Here is an 11,119-nt window from a genome sequence, read left to right as displayed (position 1 = left end):
AGAGACCTGAGAACTAGAAAGGCGAGGTTCACCGAGCCATTTCTCTCTCTGCCCTCCAATTAATCCCACGTGTTTATCAATGAGGTTGGCACAATAAACATTAACTATCTCATCCACCTTAGAACATCCTGCTATTGTCTGCGTGGCCTTCTCCCACCATCTTGTCCTAAGAGTAGAGAGAATTATGGAAAGCCAGGGTTTTGACTAACTGGTTCAAACAGTATCTGACACATAGTAGGAGCTCTGTAAATATTTGTTGAACTCCTCAAAAGCAATGGGTTTACCTTGCTCACTCTTGACTCAGTAGTGCCTTGAACTGGTTGTAAACTTAAACTTGTTTAAAACTTTGTTTAGCTTAAAACTGCTCAAAGGATACAAGTCATGAGAATAGTCAACTCACACCTCGAGTCAGAATGTGTAGAAAAAGCAGTCTGGAGCACTGAGGACTGGGCAATCCTTAAAGAATCCTCAAATCCACTGCTCTCGAGTCAACTCCAATCCATAGTGACCCTGCTTAGGGATTCTAAAGGTGTAGTCTTATCTTTCTCCCTTAAAAGCAGCTGCTTGGTTTGAACTGCCAACTTCAAGGTTAGCCATGCAATGCTTACACACAGCACCAACAGGGCATCTTACTGAATGAATGAATGATGGGAAAGGAGTCAGTGAATGAGATGGAGGATGAGCACAAAGAATTAGGAGCATTCTTGATGATAGTACCACTTGGAAGCTAAAGAATAAATGATCAGCTGTGCCAAAAGTTGGCAAACAGGATGAGGGAATAGAAGCCTATGGCTATAAGAGCAGCCTAACAGGAATGGTACAGCCATTGTCTACTTACAGTGGGCTGAAAGAATCTGTGGAAGTGGAGCTGGGAATGGACTCCTCTTTTAGGAAGTCTGTTTTCTGGAGCCCTGGTAGCATGTTAGCTTAGGCAGCGGGCTTCTAGCCACAGGCTGGCATCCAAAGCCACCATCCACTCTGTGAGGAAAAGATGAAGTTATTTGCTCCCTAACAGATTTACAGTCCTGGAGAGCCTTTATAGGATTCATGACTGGTGTGATGGCCAGGGTTTGGGGTTTTTTTAAGAGGACCTCTGGCTCATTTAGCACAGCAGCAGCTCCATAGTCCACTTTTTCTTTTTTCTTTTTAACTTCACCTGGCCAGCCATCTACACAGAGCAATCATGTCTAAGGGACCCACTGTTGGTATTGATCTTGGGACCACCTACTCCTGCCTCGGTGTTTTCCAGCATGGAAATAATTGTAAATGATGAGGGCAACCGAACCACCCCAAGCTATGTTGCCTTTACAGACACAGAACGATTGATTGGTGATGCGGCAAAGAACCAAGTTGCTATGAATCCCACAAACATGGTTTTTGATGCCAAACGTCTGATTGGATGAAGATTTGATGATGCAGTTGTCCAGTCTGATACGAAACATTGGCCCTTCATGGTGGTGAATGATGCAGGCAGGCCCAAAGTCCAAATAGAATACAAGGGAGAAACAAAAAGCTTTTATCCAGAGGAGGTCTCCTCTACGGTTCTGACAAAGATGAAGGAAATTGCAGAAGTCTACCTTGGAAAGACTGTCACCAAAGCTGTTGTCACTGTACCATCCTATTTTAATGACTCATCGCCAGGCTACCAAAGATGCGGGGACCATTGCTGTCTCAATGTACTTAGAATCATCAATGAGCCAATTGCTGCTGCAATTGCCTATGGCTTGGACAAAAAGGTTGGTGCTGAGAGAAATGTGTTGATCTTTGACTTGGGAGGTGGCACGTTTGATGTGTCAGTCCTCACTATTGAAGATGGCCTCTTTGAGGTAAAATCAACAGCTGGAGACACCCACTTGGGTAGAGAAGATTTTGACAACCGAATGATCAATCATTGTATTGCTGAGTTTAAGCGCAGGCACAAAAAAGACATCAGTGAGAATAAGACAGCTGTCCGTCGCCTACGCACTGCTTGTGAACGTGCAAAGCGCACTCTCTCTTCCAGCACCCAGGCCAGTATTGGAATTGATTCTCTATATGAAGGCATCGACTTCTATACCTCTATCACCCGTTCCTGATTTGAAGAACTGAATGCTGACTTGTTCCGAGGCAACCTGGACCCTGTGGAGGAAGCCCTTAGAGATGCCAAGCTTGGCAAGTCACAGATCCACGACACTGTCCTGGTGGGTGGTTCTATCTGTGTTCCTAAGATTCAGAAACTTCTTCAGGATTTCTTCAATGGGAAGGAACTGAACAAGAGCATCAACCCTGATGAGGCTGTGGCTCATGGTGCAGCTGATCAGGCAGCCACCTTATCTGGGGACAAATCTGAAAATGTTCGGGACCTGCTGCTCTTGGATGTCACTCCACTTTCCCTGGGTATTGAAACAGCTGGTGGAGTCATGACTGTTCTCATCAAGCGCAATACTACCATTCCCACCAAGCAGACACAGACCTTCACAGCCTACTCTGATCACCAGCCTGGTGTACTCACTCAGGTTTATGAAGGTGAACGTGCAATGACCAAGGATAACAGCCTGCTTGGGAAATTTGAGCTCACTGGCATACCTCCTGCACCACGTGGTGTTCCTCAGATTGAAGTCACTTTTGGTATTGATGCCAATGGCATTCTCAATGTATCTGCTGTGGATAAGAGTACTGGATAAGAAAACAAGATTACCATCACCAATGATAAGGGTGGTCTGAGTAAAGAAGATATTGACCGGATGGTCCAGGAAGCCAAAAAGTACAAAGCTGAAGATGAAAAACAGCGGGATAAGGTACACTCTAAGAATTCACTTGAATCTTACGCATTTAACATGAAAGCAACTGTTGAGGATGAAAAGCTGCAAGGGAAGATAAATGATGAGGACAAACAGAAGATTCTCGACAAGTGTAATGAAATTATCAACTGGCTGGATAAGAATCAGACTGCAGAGAAAGAGGGATTTGAACGTCAGCAGAAAGAGCTGGAGAAAGTCTGCAAGCCCATCATCACCAAGCTGTACCAGAGTGCTGGAGGGGTGCCGGAGGGGTGCCGTGAGGCTTCCCTGGTGGTGGAGTTCCTCCATCTGGTGATGCTTCATCTGGACCCACCATGGAAGAGGTTGATTGACCAGTAATGAGAATAGAAACCGCATTGTTCCACATTTAAAAACTGAAGGACCCAAATTTGTAGCACTCTGACCCAGCAGTAAAGAACTAAAGCTGCTATACTAAATTTCTGGGCATTCTCAATACTTGAACATACAGTATGCATAGGGAAAGACATCAAGTCAACATTGCACTTTATTAGTACTGTTACTGTAAGTGGAAAATGCAATGCCTTGAAAATAAAGCTGTATTTAAATTGGCAAAAAAAAAAAAAAAAGAGGACCTCTGAGGCCACAGTGTCTAATCATGGGGCTACTATCCAAAAGGTCTAGAGTCTAAACCCACCAGCTGCTCCATGGAGAACAATGTGCTGGTCTGCTTCCATACAGATGGCGGCTCTGGAAACTTGTCAGGACAGTTCCACTCTGTTGAACTGGCTCGGCAGCACTGTGCTTGGGTTATTTAAAGGTATAGGAGAAAGCAGAGGTGGAAAAATAGAGGAATGTTAAAGGTATGAGGAAGTAGATATAACAGAATGAGAAAGGTTCAAGAGGGACCAAAAAGAATGCAGTTGAAGGAGAAATAAAGCTCCTGGGGCTCAAGAGGGCCTACAAAGGGCCTACAACCCTGGGAGTCTTGGTAAAAGAGACACAGGGAGACAGAGGTAGGCACATGGGTGGTCGAGAAGGAGCCAAAGAGATATAAGGTGACAGGTGCCAGGGGCAGCACCATGCAGGCTGCAGCCCCTCTCCACTGGGCATCTGCTCCAGGACTAACTGCAAATGGACACATCGGATCTATGGGATCACCATGTTCATCTGGCGGAAACACAGTCCACTCTCCAAAGCAAAACAAACTCGGGGCTGGGGGGTGGGGGTGCACTTCCTAACAGCACATCAGGTTTTACTGCATTGTACATAGTCTGACTTCAAATATTTCCCCTCAAATGCTGTGGTCAATCAAACCATGATTTCTTCTTGTTTGCTCAGCATGGCTCAGAACTCTACAGCAAGCATGAGCGCTGCCAGTTTACACAGACGTGTAGGAAGCTGACTCACTTAAAACTCCCTCCCAGTGTGGGCAAGAAGCAAAGAGAAGACAAGCAAACAATGATGTAAGGCTTTAATTGTTGCCTCACGCTTTTTTATGATAAAACACACACTCCAAACGTTCCTGAGGTGGCCAGAACACTCTCGCAAGCTCTGAAGTGAAGCACAGAAAGATAGGCATCTGCAGGCTCCTGGCAGCCATCGGAGGGTGTTTGGTCAATTACCTCATGCTTGTTTGTTGAATGGATGCTTTTCCACAGACATAATCAAATGAAAGAGAGCCAGTGGATTTTATCCCTTTTGTTATTTTAGTGGCTGAATATAAACCCCGGTCAATACTGAGAGTCTGTGATGTGATGCTTTCTTTGCTGGAAAGCAACAGGTAGCCTGCATGGTATGCGGTCCCCAGAGGTAAGGTGGCAGGGCACCACAGAGAACTCTGATGAATGGTAACGACTACAGGAATTCCTAGGGCACCTTAGCTGCAACATCACCATGTTTCTAAAGCTTGTTTAATGCTACTCTATGGCTGTGGCTCTTACAGGGATGTTAAAAGAATTACCATAGACAAGAGAACAACTAGGGAACTAAAATCAACAACAAGGAGGACAGAGAGATCCTGGGGGTGTTGGAGCAACAGCAATCTAGCTGAGAAGAATGACTAAGAGGCGGAAGAAGGGCAAGAGTGATGGTGGGCCAGGAGGAAGGTAAAAGGACACAAAGGAACGATCTAGGAAGCAAAGCTGGGGATTGAGATATAAGCACAGGTGTGTACATAAGTAAATACATTAATTCATGAAACTACAGGTGTTGGCCTATGTACATATAGTCATATGGCAATACACTGAGGTAACAGACAGACTTCAGGCCTCTGCTCATGGCCTCCCTCAATGCAAGAACACTTTGTTCTAACAAACTGGCATTCTATGATGCTCACCCTCCCGGCACGATCAATGAACACAAAATGGGTGCATAAACAAATGTGGTGAAGAAAGCTGATGGTGCCCAGCTATCAAAAGATATAGTGTCTGGGGTCTTAACAGCTTGACGTTAAACAAAAAGCCACCTAGCAGAGAAGCAACAAGTCCACATGGAAGAAGCACACCAGCCTGTGCGATCATGAGGTGTCTGAGGTGTCGCCAGGATCAGGTAACAGGCATCAGAAGACCCAAAACAAACAAACAAAAAAACCATATTGTTGAGAATGAGAGAGGTCAGAGCAGAGCCCCCATACCCATCCGTAGACAATGGGACATCCCCTCACCGAAGGGTCACAGGGAAGGGATGAGTCCACCAGAGCGCAGTAAAGTACCGATGAAACACACAATATTCCACTGGTTCCTTGAGGTGAGGACACCCCCCACTATCATGACCCCAGTACGACCTTTCACTGCGGCCTAGACTGGAGCATGTGTACAGGTACAGGTAAGAAGTAAGAGCTCACTACACACAGGAACAGGAGTGGGAGTCGCCATACCAGAAGGGTGGGGGCTGGTGGGTAGACAACGGGAGAAGGGGGATCCCATAGCAATGATCAACACATAACCACACACACTCCTCCTCCAGGGGGTGAAGGGCAACAGTGGTTGGTGTAAGATAAGAAAATAAAAATAATTTATAATTTATCAAGGGGTCAGGAGGGTAGGAGAGTGGGGGACGGGGGGAAAGAGGAGGTGATACCGAGGGCTCAATAAAAAGTAAATGTCTAGAACATTGGTTCTCAACCTTCCTAATGCCGCGAACCTTAAATACAGGTCTTCATGTTGTGGTGACCGCCCAACTACAAAATTATTTTCGTTGCTACTTCATATCTGTAGCTTTGCTACTGTTATGAATCAGATGACCCCTGTGAAAAGGTGGTTACACCCCCAAAGGGGTCTCCACCCACAGGTTGAGAACCACTGGTCTAGAAAATAATGATGGGAACATATGTACAAATAAGCTTGACACAACTGATGTATGGATTGTTATTAGAGCTGTAAGAGCTCCCAATAAAATGATGGTAATTAAAAAAAATTTTTTTTAAAGAATTACCTGCGGTCTTTTTTCTAAGTCCTTCCAAAATCCAAACGCACTGCCATCAAGTCAATGCCAGCAGGGTAGAACCGCCCCAGGAGTTGCCGAGGCTGGGACTGCACATGGAGGAAAAGCCTCGTCTTTCTCTCGAGGCGCAGCTGGTGCTTCCAAACGGCTGGCTCTTCAGTCACCACTAACCTACCAGGACTCCTCCTTCTAAGTTCCTCGGATGGATTTGTTCGGCATCCCAAGGAAATTCCAATAAATTGACTTTTACTTTAAGCTCCTTGGTGAGTCGAATGCCCTTCTCTATTGAAGAGCACCTGTAGCAGAATAAGGGAGCCAAGCGGTGTTGTGTGCAGAGTAGAACTGTCCCATAAGGTTTCCAAAGCTTCGATTGTTCAGAAGCAGACCGCCACCGGGCCTTTCTTCCACAGGGCCTCTGGGTGGGTTCAAACCACCAACCTTTCAGCCAGTAGTTGAGCACTTAACCATGGATGCCACCGAGGAGCAAGCTAGTGTAAAGTGTCCTAATGAAGAACACAATCAACTTTTAGAACAGAGGCTCTCAATCTGGCCTACACCTGAGAAACGTATGGGAGCTTAAATTCTGAGCCGGTTTTCAGAGGGCTGTGGTTTACAGTGGGATCCTAAATCCACTTGAGTAGACTCAGCCTGCAGAGTTCTTTCTGGCCATTGACTGGTGATGTGAAAAGCTTTGCCCTGAAGCACATTATGTTTCAAAGAAGACTGTTACCTCCGTCTTAGCCAGCCCAGAAAGAGGCAGCCTAGCTTTCAGGGATTTTCCTGGTTGTGCTTTGGATGGAATTTGGGGTGCTAGGCTTCACACAGAGCCCTGGTGGTGTAGTTAATTACAAGTTAACCTGTTAACGTCACAGTCAGTAGTTCACACCCGCCAGCGGCTCCTCAGAAACTGTAACTTTCTGTGGAAGTAGAAAGCCCCATCTTTCTCCCACGAAGTAGCTGGGGGTTTTGAACTGCTGACTTTGTAGACAGCAGCCCAAAAAGTAAACACTACACTTAATGATATAATTGATGAAAGGCAGCTATTAATTTAACATCAGATACTTTAAAAGTACTCATATAATACAAGAGATATAAAAGTGACATAAATAGACATGCACACTTAACACAGGCACTCATAAGCCAATGAATGGATAACGGATTGTGGTGTATAGATGCACTGGAACGCTACACAACTATAAAGAATAATGAGGAACCTAAGAAACAGAACATAGATGTATCTGCAGAACAGTATGCTGACAGAAATACGCCAATCACAAAAATACAGATACTGTTTGGCCCCAATATTATAAAAAAATCAAGAATAGATATACACAGAAAGCAACGTTCTTTGATGGGCCTGGGGGTGAGAGTGAGAAGGAGGAAGAATAGTACTCCAGGTAGTAAATACTTGCTTTGATGGCATAAAAAATACCCCACACAACCTTACTGCCATCGAGTCGATTCTGTGTCATACTGACCTCTCGAACAGAGTAGAACTGCCATTGTGAGTGTCCAAGAATGTAAATCTTTACCGAAGTAAAAAGCCTCATCTTTCTCTAGGAGAGCAGCTGGGGGTTTTGAACTGTTGACCTTGAGGTTAGCAGCCCAACGTTTAACAATTATGCCACCAGGGTTCCTTAGGACAGGAAAGGCAAACTCAAATGTTGGTGAAATCAGCACAATTTGACCAAGATAAAGACACTGCAAAGTCACAGGAAGGGACCGTTTGGTAAATATGGAAGTATATACGTGTCCTACTGGGCTTCAGAAAGTTCACGTGGGAAATGCAATGAAAAGATAATGGAATGTTAAGGCACATGTGCATATATACTGTACCTGTAGGCACATGCATGTTATAATATAAATTTATGTGTGTTGCATATATGACCACATATAAAACAAACTACATAGGAGGCACAATCACAAAAGGTCCCTTAACATAAGCAAACAACTTGTAGGATTGGTTTAACGGGTTAAAAAGATTGGGACCATAGTCTACTGGTATAACATAATTCACAAAGATAATGTTCTACATCTTTTGTTTGGTATTAATATCTGAGGTGTTGAAAGGTTGTGAGAAGCCAATTTTTGATCTCTACTCATATGGGACAAAAGAAATATATAGGACATCAAAGAAGTAAAGAAGAAACTAGTCCATAGGACTAACAGTCCAAGGGAACCACAATTTACTCAAGCAGGCTCCCAGAACTGTACGATACAAGGCTACCACCATAGATCATTCTAACCCGGATACAAAAGAAGGTACAGATTGTGGCCATATGATTTTATGTCACTTTGCACTTGTGTAGGAGAGGAGTCCAACCTGCCAATCAGGTCACAGCCTGATAATGCTTCTTCGGGATGTGGCGTTTTTATGAGACAGAAACTGAGAACGTCTCTCTCTCTCTTGCCTTTCACCTTCATCCTTACTGGGACTGTCAGGTGGCCCCATGTGGACTGCTGATTCTGGGAGCCAACCTCTGAGCTATCTGTGTTCTGCCATGTTTCCATCGACCTCTGCACCTGCGGGTCTGTGGTATCCCTGCACCCCATTTCACCTTTCTGCCTCATCAGTCTTCGGCTAAGTGGTTCTAGAGAACGCTCCTTGAGTTTGACAGAGCAGGGGTTCTTTCCTGATATTAAATTACTCTTGTTATAACTTCTCTGTTAGACGTATACGAGCGTCACTGGGTTTGTTTCTCTAGACGACCCAGCCTGATACAATATGGTACTGAGAGTGGGGTCCTAGAGAAAGAAATCTTAATGAGGGAGAATGGAAGAAATATACAGAAAAATTCTAATTCTGAAAGAGGGCCAGGGCTACAGGATCGAGAGAAACTAAAGGAACCCCCAAGTTTATTGCCCTAAGCTACCACTCTCACTGCCAGTGAGTTGATTCCAACTCATCACAACCTTACAGGAGAGGATAGAACTGCGCCTGTGGGTTTGAGACTGTACCTCTTTACAGGAGTAGAAAGTGTCATATTTCTCCCGTGGAGTGGTAGGTGATTTTTTAACTACCAACCTTCCAGTCAACACCCACTATACCACCAGGGCTTCTTGAGATACCACCAGAATTTGGAATTAAAGTTATTTCTGTATGTCACCTTTAAAGTCAAAGACTGGCTTTTAAAAGAAACAATTTGACCCATGAGTAAAGTGAGGTGCTCCCATAAACAATCAACTACATGAGCCTAAGTGGTCAACATATACCCAAAAGCTAAGATAAGAAGTGGAGGCGCAGAAGAGAATCCAAATCAACAGAAAGAGAGCAAACCTAATGAGGGTAATGAGAATGTGAACACAGCAACTATAACACATGCACACTGCAACCAGGCACAAAACCATTTGTACCTAAATTACCAAAAAGAAGCTAATTTGCTTTGTAAACTTCCACATAAAACACTAAATATTACTCTTAAAAAGAATAGGTTTAAGGAAGTAATCATATAAAGCCATCAGTGGGAGCTTATAATTATTTTTATAAGCTAAAATATCTTCTCCATATTTTGGCTATTGTTAAGCTAAAAGAATTTCCTCAAATGTTGGCAGTCCTTTCAGATCATTAACAAATTCCTTAAGAAACAATATAAAAACCAGCAGTGAGTGATAAGGGTGGAGGAATAATAGACTATAGTAAAAAAAACTGGACTATACATACATATTTTCTTTCCAAAAATAAATCTCCTGTGAGTTAAAATAATAGATTCTTGAACTCTCTTCCCATGTACTCCTGATGCCCTGCGTCTTAGACAGAAATGTTCCACTGCCCACAATCAGTTAACAAACACTCTTAGACAATTAAGAGAAGGGAAAAGCTACTGAGATTGTTCTCAATTTCAAGGCATGCTCACTTAACAAACACCCTTGACGACTTGGCTACATGAATATAAGCCTCTATTATTCAGAGTCTGAAAGGACCCAAGGTTTATATATATATATATATATATATACACACACACATATATACATACATTTATACATACATATTTGAGCTTAATTTATCAAAAATTAAACTGACTAGAAATATCTGGAAATCTACTTCCAAAAATTAGTTGAGGAAAACCCTGCAGATCGTGGATCTCATCCCACTGCACAGGGGGTCACCAGGAGCCAGGGGCCCGCTTCCGAGGTGAGTCATCAGGACTTACCCTGGTTTTGTGTAACAGTGGAAAGAACAATTGCAAACTATTTCTGGTCCTGCACCTCATCTGGGTCTTGCACTTTTGGGGAAATCTGGGGTCTCTCCTCAGTGTGAGTTGAAACGTATGTCCTCACTCAAGTTACCTGACCAGCATGGCTCACTTTCCTCATTGAACCAAAGGGGGGGACGCAAGCCAACAATGCACCTTGTGCCCTCAGCTTGAAAAATGAAGAGGCCAGATTTACTCTTAGAAATTCCTCTTTGGAAATGAACTCATGCCCATAAACGTAGGATCTGAGAGGCTCTGATCAGTGCCCAGGGGGAGCCCAGCCCAAGAGAAGTAAGCAGATGAAGGTCTAACCATGTATAACTTTTCAAATTAAAAACAAAAGGGAAACTTCTCGGTAAGAAATAACCCAGGTCTCTGGTTGCTCATGTTTCCCATTGCTAAAAACCACCTGTGCCCTTGGGAAGCCCACACAAAGAAAGTGCCTCCGGCAAAAACAGGGAGAGGTACTTGTTTTCAGACCACAATTGATGGGTTCTTCCCTCCTGTGGGTTTCTTTTCAGAGCCGTAAATAAACGCACAAGTATTGACTTACATTATTTGCTGCCATAAAAATAACACCTTGCAGTTGCAAAACAGACTTCAGCAGAGGTATGAGACCCCCTTGCAGATACCAGTTCAATCGGCCATGTTGTCCCAGAACCATGGGAAGCTGGTTCTTACAGCATTTTAGAAATCAAGTCACCTATGTATTACAGAGGAATACTCACTGAGGGACATTAAGTT

At 43.9% G+C, this 11,119-nt stretch overlaps 1 protein-coding gene and 1 pseudogene across 2 annotated transcripts in view; one reads left to right on the top strand and one right to left on the bottom strand.

Moving 5' to 3' along the window:
* The window catches only part of ARL15 (ADP ribosylation factor like GTPase 15), a 501,286-nt gene that overhangs the window by 428,909 nt on the left and 61,258 nt on the right, over nucleotides 1-11,119 (bottom strand). The gene's annotated exons all lie outside the window — the stretch shown is intronic.
* On the top strand, nucleotides 1,184-3,112 carry LOC101650433 (annotated as a pseudogene).

Source organism: Echinops telfairi, unplaced genomic scaffold (genome assembly GCF_000313985.2).
Source record: "Echinops telfairi isolate 266 unplaced genomic scaffold, ASM31398v2 ScPeMD7_7469;HRSCAF=8507_1, whole genome shotgun sequence".
Classification (NCBI taxonomy): Eukaryota; Metazoa; Chordata; class Mammalia; order Afrosoricida; family Tenrecidae; genus Echinops; species Echinops telfairi.
The sequence above is the reverse complement of the archived record's forward strand: the minus strand, read 5'-3'. Positions and strand labels throughout refer to the sequence as shown.